Source organism: Aedes aegypti, chromosome 2 (genome assembly GCF_002204515.2).
Source record: "Aedes aegypti strain LVP_AGWG chromosome 2, AaegL5.0 Primary Assembly, whole genome shotgun sequence".
Lineage (NCBI taxonomy): Eukaryota > Metazoa > Arthropoda > Insecta > Diptera > Culicidae > Aedes > Aedes aegypti.
In genome coordinates this window covers 68,814,987-68,835,518 of record NC_035108.1, presented here as the reverse complement: position 1 = coordinate 68,835,518, position 20,532 = coordinate 68,814,987, and the positions used below count along the sequence as shown (strand labels likewise).

General features: G+C 34.9%; 1 protein-coding gene across 8 annotated transcripts in view; it reads right to left on the bottom strand.

The window, feature by feature from the left end:
* LOC5572344 (probable serine/threonine-protein kinase yakA) overlaps window positions 1-20,532 on the bottom strand; it is a 242,148-nt gene that overhangs the window by 48,986 nt on the left and 172,630 nt on the right. For 6 of the 8 annotated variants that reach the window (XM_021841128.1, XM_021841136.1, XM_021841132.1 and 3 more), the window contains exon 3: window positions 6,670-6,717. The exons of the other annotated variants lie outside the window; for them this stretch is intronic. The gene's annotated coding sequence lies outside the window, so the exon portion shown is untranslated. The remainder of the gene's footprint in view (window positions 1-6,669; window positions 6,718-20,532) is intronic. 8 annotated transcript variants of the gene reach the window in all.

The window sequence follows — 20,532 nt, the reverse complement described above, 5'->3', positions numbered from 1 at the left end:
AGTATAGTGCTTTTAAATTTTCATTATGAGCGAGAGCTCCACCAGCGGATTGGAAATGCAGTTTTCGCCGCACCTAATTGCACTCGAAATTTAATACAGAGAGCTACTTTAGTGTAGTCGAAATCGATTAGGGTTTCGAATTAGATTTTCAAGCTCTGTTTTCATAATGCGGATGATGATTCAGTTCGAACCGTATAAACAGTTTTCTTTACACTACACTGACCACCCCTAACGTCCGCCCATTATGGTTGTGTAATATTTTTCTTCCATTCGCTCATTGCATTGCCCACCCACCAGCAAATTAATTCCTCCCCGCGCAGGGGATCTGCTAGCTGTCGAGTGCGATGGGCTGTTGGACCGGTCAAGTGGTTCAAAGCTTGAAAAACAATATTTTTAAAATTTTTATGTTTCTTTAAAAACAATAAGTTGATCGGTTTCAAAATTCACTAGATGACTACATTTTACTATGAATCTTATAGACGCAAATGTTTGTTTTTAACAAGTTTTTTTTTATCAAGAAACTAATCTTGGAGTGACTTTTCAGTTATGACAAAATTAAAAACATTATTTTGTCAAGTTACAGTCGAAACACCAATGAGACACAAACAGGAGAAATTACTGCAAAATAACAAATGAGGGAACCCATATCAAATAGTTCTTAATGCTTACTACCTAAGTAAGGTTTTAAACTATGTCCTGCATAAGAAGTAAAATATCTTAAATAATAGAGTAATTTACGGCTTCGGCAACATTCGGCTTTTATCGGCAATCCGAATAAATCGCCAAATTCACAGTATTTTCCTATCAAAACACACCAATGAAAACATTCAGATGATTCTTTGTTTTGTTAGCTTCTTCCTGGCGAGATTTCCGAAACTGACCAATTAATTTCGCCAGGGATGTCAATAGCTGAAATAAATACGCCTCAAAATGCGCGAAGAGTTTGAAAATTCTTCTCATATCTGGCCCGTTGAATAAATTACCAACTTCTGGTTAGAGCATACCAAGACAGAATTACTTTATTTTTGAGTTAATTACAAGATTATATATCTATTTGAACAAAACTGATATTATTTCCAGCATGAATTCAAAAATGACCATCATAATTTGGCTGGTAATGACTTTCGAACAACCCTGGGAGCAATTCACATATTTACATATTAACACATTTCATGCAAAATCTTTAACAGGGTTCTCATTAAATTGTGAACAAGATTTTCTCGGAAAACTTTGGATGTATACACAGAATCCTAGTCAGGATTGAAAATCTTACATAATCTTTGTTGGATTACTTCCAGAATTTTGTGCAAGATTTTTACTAAATTCTGGACAGCATTCGAAAACATTCAAGCTGTGCTATACATAAACAATACTAGGTGGATTTTAATATAAAAGTGGAATTATTCAAAAGTAGTTCAATACTTTAAGCAGTCTTCAATATCCTAGCAATTCTTCAGCAATATATGGTATCAAACACTAAACACAACAGCTCGAAGATTTATTATCAGTCCTGAATAGATTACCAACACCTCTTTAAGGTATTTTGATTGTTTCAAACAATTTTTGAACCCTATAATAATACCAAATTGAGGATTGCTAATAGGGTAGATGCACCGATGTTCGCAGAGTATCACTACTCGCCACCCCAGACTTATCGTTTTACGATGCAAATAGGTTAAATGTACCAAATATGGCAATAGTCATTCCCTATTTAGCCATATGTAAAATTTAGAAAACTTTGACATTATTTTTTTTGAATGTTTTAACATCAATATACAGAGGCGCCAACTTCGTGAAAACATTGAAGGGACAAGGTTCACCAGTTGAAATCGAAAAAAGGCTGTTTCTTGTCCGTTAATTCCTTTTTTAAGAATATAAAAAATTCAAATTATCACGTATGGAAAAATAGGGAATTTTTCCATACACTATAAATCCTTTAGATTGATTTTTATTAATTAGTTTCTTCAGGGCGACGAATACTGGAACACCTACCTTATCTAGATTATTGAATTATATCTAACTCTCAAAAATTTGCAAGTTTTTGCAAAAACCTATCAATGTTCTCAAATGTGCTTTATTTCATTTACCAAATGTCAAAGCCTGCAGGACACGTTTTTTTATATATTTGAGATATCTCAAATTTTAAATCAACATCTTTTCATATAGATAGAATAGAATTATTGATATTTTAACTATATTACTACCTGATTTTTGACACATTCAGTCAAAGGAAACTATTTCGTCGTAGGTATCACGAAGTCAGATGTCAAAAGAATCCGACCAAATACTATTTGTTGGCTAGGAATTTGAATATCTAGAACTTTTTATATAGTTGTGAGCCATGAGTTTCGTCCAGCAGCAGCCCAATTGGAACTTCGCTGTGGTCTACTGTAATATATTTGTTCATGAGTATGACGAGACCGTTCTTTCTGACTTTAATCACAATTCACAGAATGCATTGCAAATCTTGCAGTATAATGATAAAACATAATCGTAATGCAAATCGAAATCTATTCTATTTATATGAAAAATTTAATAACTAGTAACATCTCAAATATATCAAGATACATATCCAGCAAACTTTGACATTTGGTAGATGAAATATAGCATGTCTCGTAATATTGATAAGAAGATTACATTTAGGCTGATCCAAATTTAGTTTACACTTTTGTCTAACCTCCTTTAAAATGTTGTCAAAACTTCCAGAAAACCTTAAAAAAATCCGATAGATTTTAATATTTAAAAAAAATTAATTGCTGATTTTCTATTATATCCCCCCATCAGGTGTCCAAAGGTCAGTGGGACAAAAAAAAATTGTATTGGTCTAATTTGTTTACACACAAATGTGTCTAAACAGTTTAAAAACCGAGAAATTCTAGTAATTTCTACATTTTTACCATAATTTTGCTATTTAAAGCCCTAGAACTTCGGTATTTTAGACAACTTCTTGTACTTTTATACGTTTTAAAACTTTGCAGAAAACACGGAAGCTCTAGGACGTGAAATAAAAAAAAAAGTTTGCATCGTAGCGCCACTTATGCGGCGAAATATCCAACTAACTTTCATCATCAAATACATCCGAGATAAGTCTCGGAATACACCAACCCGCAAAAATGCACTCTCTTCCGGGCCCAGTGGGCAACGCTTTCTTGAACCACTGTGCCCGGATGGGCCCAGTCGCGTGGCGGTAGTGACACCCAAAACAAACCGGTAACGATGGCGACGAGATCGCGCGGTCCAACAAAACAGTCCTCCACCATGCGAAAGGTGAAGGTTATGTATGGTTATGGTTGGAACGTGGCGGTTGGTAGGCTACTGACAGAGTGCCGAAACAGTGACAGACCTTGTGCCGTGTTAACGAACAGTTTTCCGGCTTTTCTTTCCCAAAATGTGCTACGCGAATAGGGTTCTGAAGCCCTTATCTCAATGTGTGTACCAAGCGCTTCAGCTTACGTCAGAAATACATTTTTTTATCATTTTTCTAAAGTTTCTTAAGTTCAAAAAACACACTTTTACGTTTTCCTTTCGCTTTAAGGTGATTATAAAACGAAACCAAACTTTTAATTTTCAAGTGCACAAGACTGGTGAATCTGACAGTTCGCCTTGAAAATCAAACAAATTGCTTGCTTGCTGGTGGTGACCAATGGGATACATTTTCAACGTGGTGCGCTGTTTGATTCTCAAGACTTTTGCTCTTTAAAATTTGAGGCATGTCTCGTTCTATAATCACCTTAAAAGCAAAATCTGAGTGTGTGTGTTTTTTTTAAACGAAGTAAACGTCAAAAATGTTCAAAAGTATCAAGAGTCGATCATTCGTTTTATCGTATCGTCGAATAATTTTTTTTTATCATAGCCTTTAGGACCCTATTGAGGGCCTACGCATCAACGTATCGCGCTCGACTCGTGGTTCCTTGTAAATAGGTTTCATAAATTATAATTTCCCGTCCGGAGACTTTTTTCGTCGTTTTGTGTGAGTACCTAACTGCAAAGGTGTCCTTTTGGAGGTCGGCCTAGGTATGTTCGAATAGCATTAATCACGTTAGTTTTTCAGAAGGAAAATTACGTTGTGATAGGGATCTAACTGAAGTATGGAAGTAGGACATTCAACCCCAATTTATGGTTTATGTGCGAGAGAATTTAAGTTCGATGACCTTGATCAGTTAATGATAGCGTTGTTTGCTTGAATGGCAATGGCAATGTATTCGGACATGTTAAATCGAAACGCAGTTCAATCTGTTGTATTCGAAAACCGTTCTAATTCAAATTCCGGATACTGTTTTGTATGGGAAACATTTCACATGAAACTTTTCAATGTTTGCTGGTCAAAAGTCCCCAATTTGGTGACCCGTTTAAATAAAAATATTTCATAGATATCTATGAGAACTTAAAATGCCAACCTGCCTTAGACATCTCTCTTATAGCCTGTTGAGTTTGAGTAATGATTCTATTGTTTAAATTACGGTTGTCTTGAGCTGTCTGAAATTTGAATCAAAGTGTCCGGAATATGAAACCTATGAGAGGATTTGTCCGAAATAAGTATCATGAAAATGCTAAATATTTCGAATTATTTGAATTTCTTCAAGTTGCGGAAGCAAAATTGTCACCCACCAGTCACAATTTAGGTATTTTCAAAGCTTTATAACGCCGAGAAATCATACGTAATGATATATTTTATATGGTCTTTGACGAGTTTAACTTAACTCTCGCTGGGGCTTTTGAGAAGCAACTACGAGTCGTAGAAAGAGTCAATTGAACATTTTGCAAGGATCTCTTCAAAATCATTGTCGGGTATCAAAAATCATCGCAAAAATCTAACAAGGATCATAACCAGTGTCGTAGCGTGCTGTTGGCCAGTTTGGCCATCGCCAAGGGTGCCAGCCTTTAGGGGCGCCAAAATGCGTAACACACTTACATAAAATATTGCAAAAAGGTGATGATAAGTTGAAACAGTTGTTAAATCGATGCTTCCATTTTTAATTTAGCTTATTGAGGATATCTTTGCACGAGTCCTTTTCTGATCTGTTTGAGTGTTTCTTGAAACATAAAATTTACTCTTATTTTTCACACAAATTCTAAGAGCTTTTTGAACAGAAAAAAAAGTATTTTTGGTGTTTGAAGGCAAAAATATTGGAGATTTGTTTGATTACTGAAGTAATTCATTAAAATATTTTACAGTTGTCCAGTGCTTTTGAAGTCAACTAAATGTGTTTGATAAATTGCATTTTGAAATTGATTGTTTTTTTTTGAATATTGGACAAATGTCTTTTAAAGCTATACAAAAATAAAGGGCTCAGCAATTTTGGAAATAATTTATAAAAATATGAATTTTACTGAAATTTCAACAAAAGTGTTAGCTAAAAGAATCAGTAGTTTCTGCTACTTCATTTATGGTCACATAAATTTATTTTTTTTTCGACAACTAATGTATAACTTTTTCAAGGAAATCTATGGGCTATCAGACAGTTTTTTTATTATTGTATACGCCGTTTTGCAGGTGACCAATAATTCAATGTATTCTAGTTTTTGGTTTATACTTGAACTATGCCACTTTTTGAGAATTTCGATGGACAATTTTTACAGAACTCGCCCCTGGACTTTCAAGAGTAATTTTTGATGTTTTCCTGTACTGTTTAACGTGAACTCGTGCAATATAAAAAGAGCTGTGTACAAAGGGGCGCTCAAATGGAGGTTTGTCAAGGGCGCCATGAGGCTACGCTAAGGCTCTGATCATAAATTTCGATATTATCCAAAAACCCTGCTGATAACTTCGAGAGGTTTAGCGAGAATAGTGTAGATTTTCAAATTTTTTGAACCCCGTCAAAAGTTTTCTCAGATTTTTGAACATCTAGTCAGGAAACTGGTGACAATTTCAAGGAACTAGTTCCTTGAGGCATATCAAGTGCTTGAAAGTAACATGTTTTACCAATATTATTATTGCTAGAAAAGTGTATACATTTTGCCTTTGAGAACAAAATATTTTTTCTAATCTGGGGTTTTGAAGTTATTTTTAAAGATGCTCAGTTTATTTTATGAGTAAAGAGAGGTTTTTCAAATATAATCATGACGATATCCCTAACTTACCGTGAAATATTTTATTTATTTATTATAAATAATCCCACAAGTAAATTTAATTATTGTTTATTTTCACAAAGGATGAAATTGCGTATCTGCCAAAAGATAAGCAATAAGGGCGGAATTACTTTTTTGATTCTCTTTATTGAGATTCTGCTCAGAGGGTTCGAATACGTAAAAGAATGGAAATTATTATCAAATTCAAACATTTTTTACTTAAAACTGCAAAATGATTATTTATGATCCGTTTCGGTGTTTCACATCAGAAAATATGTTGAAATTCAATGAAAAATTCCAATTTATTATAAAATATTTCGAAAAAGATAGAATATATTGTTATAACCATTACAAATTTGAATGACTCATCAATTCTCATGCTGAACCATAAAATTGATTTGACAATCAAAAGGAGTTTTTCAAAGCAGAATGAGTTTATGCAGCAAAGAACAACAGCATCTTGAAAATTTGTGGGTGTTAAAAATGTTTTGAACTAGTCTCGACTAACGGCAACTTTTTTTTTGTCGAGATTCATTTTATTTGTATCACAGTATAAGCACTGTGTTACAGAAATTCAGACCTTGATATCTTAATATTTACCTTTTATATAATTCAGCTGAACATTTGAAGATAAATTTATTGTAGTACCTGTAAACAAAGAAGAATTACAAATTAGTATGAAAATTACGAAAATAATTGCTTGATTGCAACATATCTTAGCTTAGAGTAATTAAAAATGGGAATCAGCTAAAAAAATATTTTGAAAAAACTCCTTCTTACACTAACATTTACTTGAATGCCAAAACATCAAATGTTGTCAATTTTCAACAGCGATTTGGAAATGATTACCAAATTTTGTTTCTTTTTACATCGTGTTCGTTTCAACATGGTGTAAAACATGTTTGACTACGTTTATCCTTTCGGAATGAAATCATTTAAAAAAAATGTTTTTTTCAACTTCGCTCTTTCTGATGTTTTGGCATTTAACGTTTTGTCACTCAACCGATTCCGTTTCTCTAATAACATTGTTAAAGGAGTTTCTGTTACAGTTGAGGTAAAATGTCAAATAGAAAAAAAGAAGAAGCCTGGGAAGAAACATTGAAAAATATTAGAAGATCTGGACAATCTTCAATTGGTTATAAATAAATTATATAAAAAGCAAAAATCAATCTTGAGCCGTATACAACTGATGAATGCAATTGCACATGACGGAACAATTTTCATAATTCCCGAACAATATCCACTTCCCCGACATTGCAGTTCCTAATCGTTTAGACAACAAGTGTCGACTGGTTCATAACAGCTGAGGCTCTCTGGAGACACGTAACAGCAGAGCTTGCAGCTCCGGTATGGCTTCGATGGGTTTCTCTGACCATCAGGGTTATCATCGTGACGAGCAGCGATACGAAACAACAAAACATAAATTGGGGGAAAATATTATCATGCCCTAGAAAAAGGATAACCATCACTAGCTCATCCAAAAACAGCCAATAGAGTAAATCGAAACAAGCAATATTTTAAATTTCATTTAAAGTCCTACAATAACAATCTAGAATATATTTATCGCTAAATTGCGGTTCAAAAGAGTCATAAATACAGTATTTAAGAATTAAATATTATTGAGGCTGAAAATAGACATTACAATATTAGAAATTTGAAAAATCCTTTAAACAACCATCAGTTTTTTACAGTTTTTTGGACATTTTTTTCTCCATTTTTAGTTTTAGTGCTAATTATTAATATTTTCTTGGGATATTTTATTTTTTTAGTGTTAATCCTTCTACCGGCAGCTTCTTTTTTTTTACCGCAATCAAATATTCAAACCTTGATAACTTATTTGTTTCTCGATATTTCTGTACCATTTAAAAAAAAAACTTCTAGTTTAAGATTCTATGTCGATATCTGTGATTGATGGTCGGGTTTTAAAGATATATCGATGTTTCTTGTGTTACCGACATTCTCTATATAAAATGTCTTTGGTGGCCATTTTGTTTTACGTCAATTTATATAAAAAAAAATGTGGGCTACACAAAGGTGGTGATTAGGAGCTACTATGGAAAAAACATATAAATTGGTATTCTAGGAGATATCAGAAAATTACGATGTGATGTTTTTTTCAAGTTTTTAAGATATTTATTTGGCCACATGAATCCTCATTACTCAAAGACGGCTGCACCAAATTGCTTCATTTTTTCACAACATACTTTCATTCATGTATTGTTCCGGAGAGTGAGTATCCGAATACGATAAAAAAAATCTGTAGCCAGAGATATATACGTGGGTTATAGCTACGCGTCGGTCCCCCAAGGAATTTCGTAATATCTCAGGATCCAGTTGACCAATGAACAATATTGATACAGGTGCAATGGTGCAAAAATATCGAGAAAAATAAAAGTTATCGAGGTTTGAATTTTTTTGTGGTAAAATATGAAGTTGCCGATATAGGGGTTAGTGTTACATATATGGGTACTAATGTAAAATCTTTTTCTTCTGGGACAGAGCCTGCTTCTCAGCTTAGTGAGCACAGTTATTAACTGAGAGCATTCTTTAACAAAATTTCCATTTTCGCATTCGTATATCGTGTGGCAGGTACGATGATACTCTATGCCCAGGGAAGTCAAAGAAACTTCTATTACGAATTGATCCTGGACCGACCGGGAATCGAATTCAGACACTTTCGGCATGGCTTTGCTTTGTAGCCGCAGACTCTAACCACTCAGCTAAAGAATGCTCCACTAATTTATATATTTTTGCTTATTTACAATTGTTTGAATGAACACCGATTTTTTTTTTAATTGCTTATTTTTATCGATTTACAGGTGAAGAATATATTTTTAGTGGTTTGCCTATTTTTTCTCAAATATTTAAACTATTGCTTTTGACTAATTATATTATTGATTAATATTTTTAAACATAGAGCTATCCTCTTCTTTTAATGCTTGTTATTTTGGCTACCATGAAATAATACTCACGCCACTACCCTTCCCATCGACTGCAAGCGCTAAAAGGCTTATTCGCTTTCGTTCTACAAACATTTATTTATTTTTATTTCCATTTGTATTTAGTTGTACGTGTACATGTCATCTTATGGGTAAAACTGTTACTTACACAACATGTCCAAAACATTCTATGCACTTGGAACTCGGTTACTATGCAAACAATGTCTGGGATGTTCTATAAAAATAAATTATGTATAAGTCCTTCGACATGCTAGCAAAAAAACAAAGTTCTGACGCAACTGATTCTTCTTTTCATGCCACACGCTTCGCCGGCGATCAGGTTCTTGCTACTCCAGAAATCAGGCCATTGAAAATTCGAGCGGAAAGTAACACTTCCGCTTGATGCGTTTTGTGCTTACCCACCCAGTCCACGGACCTCGACTTATTTCTTGCGGATTATGTTTCGCACGTTTGTGCGCTTTTGCCGTCCTCTCTCCTCTCTCCTCGCAACTGTGTTGCATTTTCTGCCCGAAACACAGGTTGGCCTCTCTTAGGGTTTGTAGAACTTAGGGTAATGTGTTCCAAATTGCCAATTTATGGATTTGTATCGTAATGAATAAAATCAACCTATTTATTTCAAAGAGGTAATAGTAACTGTACACATTTTTTGAAATCAACATATTTTACGAATTGGGAGATTTTTACGGTTTGAATAGTGTCGAAAGGTTGGTTGACAAATAGGCCCAATATAAAATGACCCGCGGTACTTTACCAACCGTTATTATCAGAACCAAATCTCCATGTAATCTGTGCTTTTCTTGGTGCTCAAAAGTAGTTTTCTATAATCAATCGTCATGTTTGCGCAAATTTGAAAAAAAATTGTACTACCTGTTTTGATGTTACGCCCTTTTGATAGAATAGTGGTGTGAATTACAACGGGAAATTAAGGAAAACCCCTATGAGTTTACCTGCAAGATTTGTAGCTGTTACTCATAGATAAAAACGTGTTGTTTGGAAAAGAATACGAGTAATTCTAAAATACAAATAATTCTAAGAATTATTCAATGAGTCGGGTCATTTTACCTTATTGGTGCGTATTGGGTCATGTTCCCCTATCATCGTCCCAATGAGACGGCTTATACGCTCGATAGATTCGATCCGATACGTTTTCCACGGCTAGGGCCATGCAGCGATGCTCGGGTAAAACAGACAGGTTTAGCTAGAGAAAAAAAAACTCGCATTCGCCGCACTTTGATCGTCAGCCAGTAATCATTTAGCGGTGGCTGCTTTTTTTTGCAAAGGAAGCTGCTGTGAGAAGTTTAATCATCAAGTTCAATGAAGGTACATTACCTTGCTGATGGACTTCCTTTCCCTACTAGCATAGCGGTAATAGAAACGGAACAGTTAAAAAACTAGACTTGTTTATTTTTGCTAATCAAAAACGAAATTCAAAAATACCACCCAGATGGAGACCTAAAATTGAATTGTACAGAACTAAGGGATAGGTGGAGCAAATTAAGCAATAAGTGAAAAATTGCATTTTTTAACTTCTCCCTTTATCCCATGAATCTTTCCTCTCACCGAAGAACGTGATGAAATTTATGCCCGACCCTCTACTGAAACATTGTTATTATGGTAAAGTTAGTTAGTGATCCTTGTATTAGACATAATTACTTTATTCTACAATAGTCGAAAGTTATGTAGTCAGATTTTTTCTCTCAAAGATAATCAGGAGTTTTACAATAATTCGACCATATATCCTCTTGAGCATTCCTCCATACCTACAAGGAAATCTTCCATAAATTTTGTGTGATATTCTATCTCGAGGTTCTTTATTAGTTATACCATAAGTTGTTATAGAGCTGCTTCTAAATTTTCTTTTCAAATATAATTCTAATAAAGTATTTCTTAGATTTCTCCAAAAAGCTTTCAAGCTTTTCTTACCGGAATTTATTTAAAGAAACTATTTTAGGCATCCTTTCTTGGCTTCGCCTGGGATTCACTCCAGGAGTTTCTCCACAGATCCTTGCAGAAGTTTTTCACAAGCGATTCCACTAGAAAATTTTCTAGGGAATTTTCCGTAGAATCTTCCACGATTTCCTCAAATAATTTAAAATAATCGTAGTATTTTTCCCAGGGAACTGGCTAAAAAATAGGGATGCCACATGAAAATTGTCCCAAGGACGATTAAATTATCCCAAGGACGGTTGTGCTACTTTACCCCAAATATCGTTTTCCCGAACGTCAATTTCCCGAATGTCAGTTCCGAATACCCAGTTTCTCTGAATAGCCTATGGTTCTATACCGTTAGGCCGAAAGGGTCGTTAAGACGAAAGGGTCATTAGGCTGAAAATTCTAATCATCCTTAAGGTCAAATGGGGGGATAGGTCAGGATAATTCACCTCTGAGCCGACGGATGAATCAGGATAATTTAAATCAGGTTAATTGTTAGATCAGGATTAATACCTAGAAGCCCACAATATCCGCTGTGAATTATAACTAGAAAGAACAGCCTTCGATTATAAAAAGGAAAAAACACTGATGAATGTGTTAGTCATTTGATATAGTAGTAAATGTTCAAATGTTATTTCGGCCTAACGACATTCGGACTAACGGCATTTGGCCTGACGACCTGCACCCTGCACCTTGATATCATGAGTCAGATAGCCGTAACGCAATACAGACGTTATGTTTTCGTAGCTGATTTCTCGGAATGCTTGAAAATCATGACTCATGATTCATTCATGATCTATTTATAGTTCTGTCAGTCAATAAGATAAAATGAAAAAAAAAATATGCCAGAGCGAGATTTGAACAAAGAACTTTGTGATTGAGAGCCTCGTGCTTGAAGAATCATAATTATGACTCCACGAACCATGATTTGTCGCCCTTACATCATGACCAAATCAATTCATATATTTCATAACATGTAAATCATGATTTGGGAATTAAAGTTTTATCCGGGTAGTTATATACATTCAACGGGGTGAACGAACCGGTCAACTGATATACAGCTTTCTTTATTTGATTGGCGGATCTTTCAAGCTCCATCGTCCTCAGCATTTTTGGCAACATGTGTAAGGTTAAGAATGATATTATATATCCTTCTTTTTATTGCTTATCATTCTTTCTAGTTCACCACTTTGCCACTCATTTGAACTGCAGCACTTTTCGGAGAAACGGGTCATTCGAGGAAATGGCATTCGGGGATCTGGCATTCAGGGAAATAACATTCAGGGAAAAAAATGTGGCGAAAAATAGTTCTATCCCACAGGGCACATATGAGAATTTCTGAATATTTTATTATTTGTAGATGATTTCCTCAAGGATTGGACCTGGCATTATTTTAGGCATTGGATTATAGTTTTCTTTAAATATTACACTAGTTATAACCCAGATAACCATAGCGGTAAACGCGCAGCTATTCAGCATGACCATGCTGAGGGTCGTGGGTTCGAATCCCACTGGTCGAGGATCTTTTCGTAAAGGAAATTTTCTCAATTCCCAGGGCATAGAGTATCATCGTACCTGCCACACGATATACACATGCAAAAATGGTCAATCGGCAAAGAAAGCTCTCAGTTAATAACTGCGGAAGTGCTCATAAGAACACTAATCTGAGAAGCAGGCTTTGTCCCAGTTGGGACGTAACGCCAGAAAGAAGAAGACTAGTTATAACTCTACAGACTCAACCAGCGTGTCTTTCTCAGAATTTCAAAGATTTTTTTTTCTCAAGAGAATGCTCTACAAATTACACAGCGTAACAAAAATTACATTTTTGCATGGCTCAAGGATCAAATTATGTGATTTAGGGTCGCTGACTTTGCCGTTCTCAGAAATATTCCAGCACGTCACAACTTTTAACTACAGATCCCCAAAATTGTTTCGAACACTGGTTTCATTAATGTTTACAAGAAATTTAAAGTATGATTTTCAAACTTTTTTGTGAACCAATCCACCAAGCACGCAAAATAGGACTAAAAGTGTCAATTTAGATATAATTTAGTTTAAATTGTATGATCAAATTTACATTAAATCGACACCAAATTTTTCGTTTTTATTAGGGTGCCGGTACCAATGGTTGTAATGTACCAGTAGATTGGACTATGGAAAAAACGTACATTTTTCGATAAAAAAACATGTGCTATTTTTTTGTGGATAGATCGCCTCTAGTTTAGTCGATTTGCTAAATTTCAGCTTTTTATTTTATCGAAAAGTCATATAAATAATTAAGTTTACGCAAAAAATTTCTCTATTGCACCATTAGTTGCAGTCGTGTTCCAGTAGTAGATCAACGGATGGAAGCAGTTTTTAAAATGGATGAAAAAAATGTACAAAAGTCCCAGAGATGATCTTTATGCTTTATTCGAAAGATATTAGTTGGAGGAGGAAAAAATGTTAAACCTATGCAAAAATGTACCATTTTGCTTAAAATTCCTTGTATCATACCCGAACGTCTACTACTGGAGCACTAGCGCAACTACTGGAACACGTGTACCAATAGTGGCTCAAGTGATTTTATGTTAAAATAATAGTTTTATCACTCTTTTTATATTTTTCCCATATAGTAGAGGATGAAATCTTTCTGTTGACGCCAAAAGATCTCTGTTAAGGCTTTTCGTTATTTTGTTATGATTTTTTATAGCTTAGGTAGTCCACTAATGGCACCGGCACCTTATATGGCAAAATACAATACTTTTCAGAACCACTAAAAATAACTTTTGACCATCGAAAGTATTATGAACTTTGTTGATAAATATTTAATCAAATAAATTGTCATACAAGTTGGTAAACTTGCGTGCAAGTTGTCTGAAATAGTCAAATTTGTCATTTTCAGCATTGGCGTATGGTGCAGAATTATTCGTAGAAACACTAAGCTGAAAGATAAACTCTGCCCCAGTGGAGAAGTAAGGTCAGGAAGTGAGCGATTGATAGAATAATTGGGTCATGTTAAACTCCGTACAGAATTACTGCATTATCGTTCTCGTTTCACTGGAATTAGGAATAAATCGTCCTAATTTACTGCAAGGATCTTGTAAGCAAAATTACTAATCTAATACTAACAATGAATCATCTAGCATTTCTTTAAAGTTTGTGTTAAAGATGTATTGACTTACAAAACCTTGATTGGATCTACTTGCAGGAAATCCTTTAGGAAAATCTCCTGTAGAAATTCATGGATTGAATACTGGAGAAATAGGTGCAATAATTCTTGTAATATTATATGGAGTATTTCAGGAAGACACCAAAACAATCTTACTCGACTTCTGGGAGATTCTCGATGCCCCTCTGTAGAAACTCCTAAAGGAACCTCTAAAGAACTCCCAAGAGGAGATATTTGTGATTTATCTAAAAAAATCTTGAGAAATTTGCTATACTACCTTTCAGCTTCAAAGTACTTGTTTCAGCAGGAGGTATTTGAGAAATATCTTCAAGCACACTTGCAGATTTTTTTTGAAATACTTTCAAGGAATTCCTTAGTAGTACCTGTAGAATTTAATTTCTTTCTTTCATAAATAAATTGAAGAATTTATACATGGTCTCACAAGCAATATTCAAGTGACTTACTACATTGATTACTCCAGAAATGTTTTCATATTTGTATTGAGGAGCTCATTAAATGGATCGAAAGTTCTACTAAGAATATCTTTCAAAAATATTCAGGGTACAGGTCGGACTCGATTATCCGGAATTTTAGACTCGATTATCCAAAGCATGGTATGTATTTGCGAATTTTTTTTGTTTATTTTTATGCATAATAGTGATTTCGTATTATGATACACAATATGATTGTCTTAGCCGTATTGGACGTAGGTAGGAGGAGGAGGTGGTGTGTTCCTGGCGATATTTTTGAAGATTATTACTGTTCTTATTGAAATTTTCTTGGTAAGATCCATAGTAAATTTTATAGTATTAAAAGTTTTGCCCAGCAGTTCGTCAATATTCTCTCATATATCCGCAAATAATTTAAAAAGGAACAATTTTGAAATCTTTGCTTAGAAATCGTATTGAAATCTAACAAAAATCTGTGACTGAAGAATAACTTGTCGGTTTTGTAACATAAGCTCAGATCGCCAATGCCTAAGATAGCATCCGCTTAGAATCTCAACATACATGCGCTAGATTACTATAGCAATATTCTTGGAATCTCGAATGCAATTAACCATCACATTCGGCTCTTAAAGCATTTTCTTAGAATTTTAAGTGGAAACGGTCAATGAAAACTCCACTAATGATTTCGTCATTCTTGATTTTTGATGACTAGCTTATAAGTTCTGGTGTCAAATATTTTCTTACGAATACATCGTGGGTTTGACTTTGCGGAGGGTCTAGTGACCATACGGCTTGGAAGGCCAACCGAAACGCGTATAAGGGATCGTTCATATATTGCGTTTTGTTAAAATTTGCTATTGGAAATCCCCTTCCTCCTATGACACAATTTGGGTATGGATAGGATACTACAATATTTGTTATGGCTTATCCACGTTTCTATGGATTCCTCCCCCTTCCCCTAACTGGTTTGATTTAGTTTATAGACGACCCTTTAGTTTAACAGAGCTTGGGAAGTGTAAGTAAAATTTGAATTGTATTTAATATGATTGTTTTTTATGTGGTTCAACATGTTTATTCCTCTTAAGACCCCTTATCTCCGTAGAAATAAATTCTGGCTACGTCACTGCATCATACAAATAAAATAATGAAAAACATATAACTTTTGAATTCATTAGCTGCAATTTTCATTTTTTTTTGGTGAATATCCGGAGTGAAAAAAAAAACGCTACTCCGGATAATCTAGTCTGACTTGTAATACCTACAGTGTGCATACTTGAAGGAATCTTTCGAAAATCTCCGAGAGGAATACGAATATTTTGAGTTATCTTTGAAGGCTTCCTGAAGATAAGATATGCTTAAGTCCTTAAGTCCTCAAACTGATCTCGGTTCTCCAATTGGCTAGCGTGGAAATTCTGGTCAATAGGACCACTACCAAACGATTCAGTCAAGTTTTTCCGATTGAGAACATGGTCAAAAACTATTTTCCAATTTGACCATTGTTATATAATGTCCACTAGATCAATTTTTGACTTGCATTCGAATCACTTCCCGTTGTCGCATTCTCATCTTACTCTTCATTATGTGTTCAAAAATTTCACTCATTGGACTCACTCTTGTCACCTTCGATTCAACATTCGCGATCAACCTCGGCTTACTCTCGCACGATATTGGACTTCATCCGGGTTTTTCACGAATCGTTATCGATTCAAATTCAGTTATCTATTCTGTTCATTACCAAAATGAGAAAATCTACATTTGGATTCCTAAGAATTACTTCCTGTATGTCATAAGATCAAAATACTTCAACTATCTAGTTGAATTTATAAAGTATTTACAATACAGATATTTGAACAGCTTTCTTTGATTCAAATTGTTTCAATTCACCAGAACTGCAATGGAACTGCACAATTAAGGTCAAACGTTTCATTCACATTGGCACCGTGCGCTACTTGTTTTACACAGCGGCTAACTTAAAGGTCTTACGTTCTCTAAACCATCCAACGGTACCTACAATGTGTTAACTGCTGACTTAGAGCTGTCAGTGCAGTTGATGGTAGTTACCGACACGCGGTGAAACTTATAGAAACGGAAATAGACAGAACCAACGGAAGCCCATCAGTGCTGGAAAAGAATACGGTTGTTTTCTTTGTCGGAATCGCGGCTATATCTATTCTACACACCACCGGTAGGTAGCTGTATCGTGTAGCTGCGATCTGACCTTTCAATGAATGATGGATTTCGAAACTGGTCGCAATCAAAGCCATAAAGAACCATCAATCCTAGGCACATCGATGTCCTCGCACATCATTCACACGGGGGGTTCTGCACGAGCTTGTTCGAGCGAAAGCCTCCATGTTTGGAATAATAAAATGTAACGTTCCTTCCATAAAACCTTTGGCATCAGGAAAACGTATATAGGTAGGTACATCACCTTATGGCTAAAAATGGTTCGAGGAAGACACTTCAACCGAATTGCAGTAGTTGGTGTAGCTACCTACCACCTCCTCCACAGATATGGTGTTCGTTGAAGATAATTCCCTTTTTATGACACTTTATCGTCATCCATCGCTGCATCCATGCTGAGATAATAAGCTGGTTTTAGTCTTGGTCACGACTGGGCTGTAAACAACCTGGCATAAGTATACACGCGGCGAAACCAAAATGGCACCACCCCGTTTTTCCTACAGCAATATTGGATTTATTTCTCGGGACTATTAACATTTCAGCACGGCTTTATGAAAAAAGGGCGCTGAATGAATTATGTAGCGTAGCATCAATTCAAGCAGGGATATAAAATAATATTTCAAAATGATTTTTGAGTGCTACTGTTTATTAAACCACTATTTCTATTATTTTCCTGGCGTTCCATCCTGTAATTAATATTGAACTGTTTTTCTATTTCAGTGTATGCAAACGATGTTCGTTTCGCTACAAAAAAAATCAAAGGGAGGATATAGCTCTTTGTTTGCTTCGTTTTTTACATTGTGCATATTAACATATGTGATCAAATACTCTGAGGGGAGAGGTATGCCGTAATGAGATTTTTAAGTATTAATAGGGATTTTGATTGTAAACATGTCGATTATGTTATCTTTTCCACACAATCGAGTTACATTACGAATTTGATTAATATATGTTTAAATCTTGCATTTTTATCTAACATCACGTAATGAACAATTTTTTGAAGTTAATTTTTAAAATCACTGGGACCATTGAGGTCATATGATTAAAATTTTATTAAAATCTTGCCTTTTACTTAAAAATCTCAGAAGAGAACCCCATAAAAGCGACAACCGATCGCAAAGCTTTGAGCGTGATACGAGAAACGGTACACCTTTATGGTGAAGATAAATCGAAGCCAAACCTCAAATTTTCAAGAGCACAAATCTGGAGAACCGAACATCCGTTTAAGCCAAAAACTTAATCGATTGGTCACTAGCTGGTGGTGACCAATCGATTAAGTTTTCAGCTCAAGCGGGAGTTCGGTTCTCCAGATTTGTGCTCTTGAAAATTTGAAGTTTGGCTTCGATTCATCTTCACCTTATGTGAGTTTTTTACTAAAATGTTTTCGCTCATAAATTATTATAACAATCGTCCAATAAATGTGTAGATCCCTGAAGAAGGCCAAGCCCAATGGCCGAAACGTTGGATTTAAGAAAAAACGTAGCGTTTTGATTCATCCGTAAGACTGAAAAGCCGTTAAATTTAGAAGTTACACAACAGTCGTATTCTAATAAATTAAAAATCTCATTTTTCATCTTTCGATGAATTGTTTGATCTTTAAAACCACTAGAAATTCCTGTTCCATCTCCATTAAACATGATGCTGCTGATAGATACTGTTTTTTTGTCACATAAGGTCCTCTCTACAGTGGTGATTCGCTAGTTGGAGCTTCGCTAGATGGGTTGACTCGCTCCTTGGTACAGAAACCAAATGAAGGCACTCGAATGTCAACAGTCAATATCAAAATTCATGTATATGTTTGATTGGAAATGATTAAATAGATCGAAAGCCAATATCTTTGGCTAGCGTATCATATAAAAAATGCAATAGAAGCGGCTAATATAGCTTAGTTATTGATTAAAGTGAAGGTGATAGCCTCTCAATGTTAAATAGGTTCTTTTGAAAAATTGACCGAGATTTGCTCGCCAGATGCGTAAGTCTAAAGCATTTTAATCAGCTATCAGTTGTCCCGATTATCGGGCAGTATTCGCTAGTTGGGACGTAATCTTGGCCCAAAAAGCGAATCCTCGCTGAATATGCTTTAGAATCGAGTTTTGAGTGTGAATAGGAATTTGAATTGTAATTAAAGTGTTTTCTGCTGAGAGTTCGACTGTATTTTCAATGATTGATGAAATATCGGCAACGCAGTCTTTTCTGTTAAAAACGAGGTTAAATAATAAAACTCGTTTTTAACAGAAAAGACTGCGTTACCGATATTTCATCAATCATTGTAATTAAACACATGACATGAATTGAAACTCGACTGGTACTTTTGTTCATTCGCATCAAGTTTTTCATGATTTTTTGCTGAAATGTACATAGTTCTCAAAATATAACTACGTTCAAATATCTTCAAGTTTTCAAAAAAAATCTTATGTTTCTATAATCTGTTTAACCAATTTTGACCATACGACATCGGATTCCAGAGATATTCTCAAATCCCTTGGGGAACCGACCCGTAGCAATAACCCACGACCATATCTCAGATTATACACACAAAGTTGATCTCGGTCGCCGTGTCCTCGGCAAATTTATAAACTGATTCTTCGCAAAAAAATCGTTTGTTAGCTGACTTTTGGCAAAATATATGCCAAATTTCAGCAAACAAACATCATGCTTGCTTAAATCTCGTCGAAAAAAATGTTTGCTGAGCGTTTGGTGGCACCAATCTCGGTAAAAGTTACGAAAAATATCGATTTTCGTCTAATAAATTTGAGCGTGTAGATTTTTTACGCTCTGTTATTTGCTTTTGTAACAATACTTAATGAGAGTCTGACGTGAAAAAATGAATCAAATTGGTGCAACCGTTTTTGAGTAATGAGCATTTATGTTTCTGGTACCTCTCTGAAAGTACAAAGATCTTAAATACTTCAAACAATGACAGTTTGTAATTGTTCGATTTCTTGGAGCCAACTGAACCGAATTGCGTATATTTTTTTAGAGAAGCTCATCTATACCTTACATTTATAGACCATATTTTATTGAAAAAATAAACAAGTCGAGATTTGTTTTACATGTTTCGACAAACGCATAATCTACATATTGAATCTACAAAAGTATTCCTAGAAACGTAGAAGCGTTTTTTGATTAAAAAATAGATTGTAATTATGTTTCATGTGCACTTTACTAAGTGTTTTTAATCTGGCTACATACACCCTACGTTTGCAACTGTCATCATTTTTCAGGCTAACCCATACACCGTACATACGGTCATAGTAAAACGACCTAAGCAAAGACAAGACCTCCATGTCCCTTGAAGTTGCCCAAAATTTTATGGCACATAAGGTAATAGAGCAAAATCTAGAATGCCGTGAAAAGTGCACTGCGACCTGTCAAACTTGGGTAACTTTTGCAGTACCAAGGGATCAAATGCAGTACTAGAAATGGTAGGGTAAAAGCACCGGTTTTGGCCAGCCTAAGAGAAAATGTCAATAAAAATGAAATGGGAAGCCGTATTCATACTACAAATATGTCAAATGCAAGCTTTCAATCCATATTATGTAAGTTAAATATCAAAATTGAACTAAAACCATTTTTCGCCTTGAAAATCACATTGGTCAATGTAGGCCAACGGATCCAGTTTCGAACAAGTTTTTAACTTCGGTTCCTAAATTGGCCAATTGCATTGATTTCTCACGAGTGTGGCCAAATTAGGAGTGCCCTGGCCAAATTAGCTGCATGGGAGTTAAAATTATAAAGAAAATGAATTGTTTTTCTTATGTTTTGAATCAATTTGGACGAGTAAATG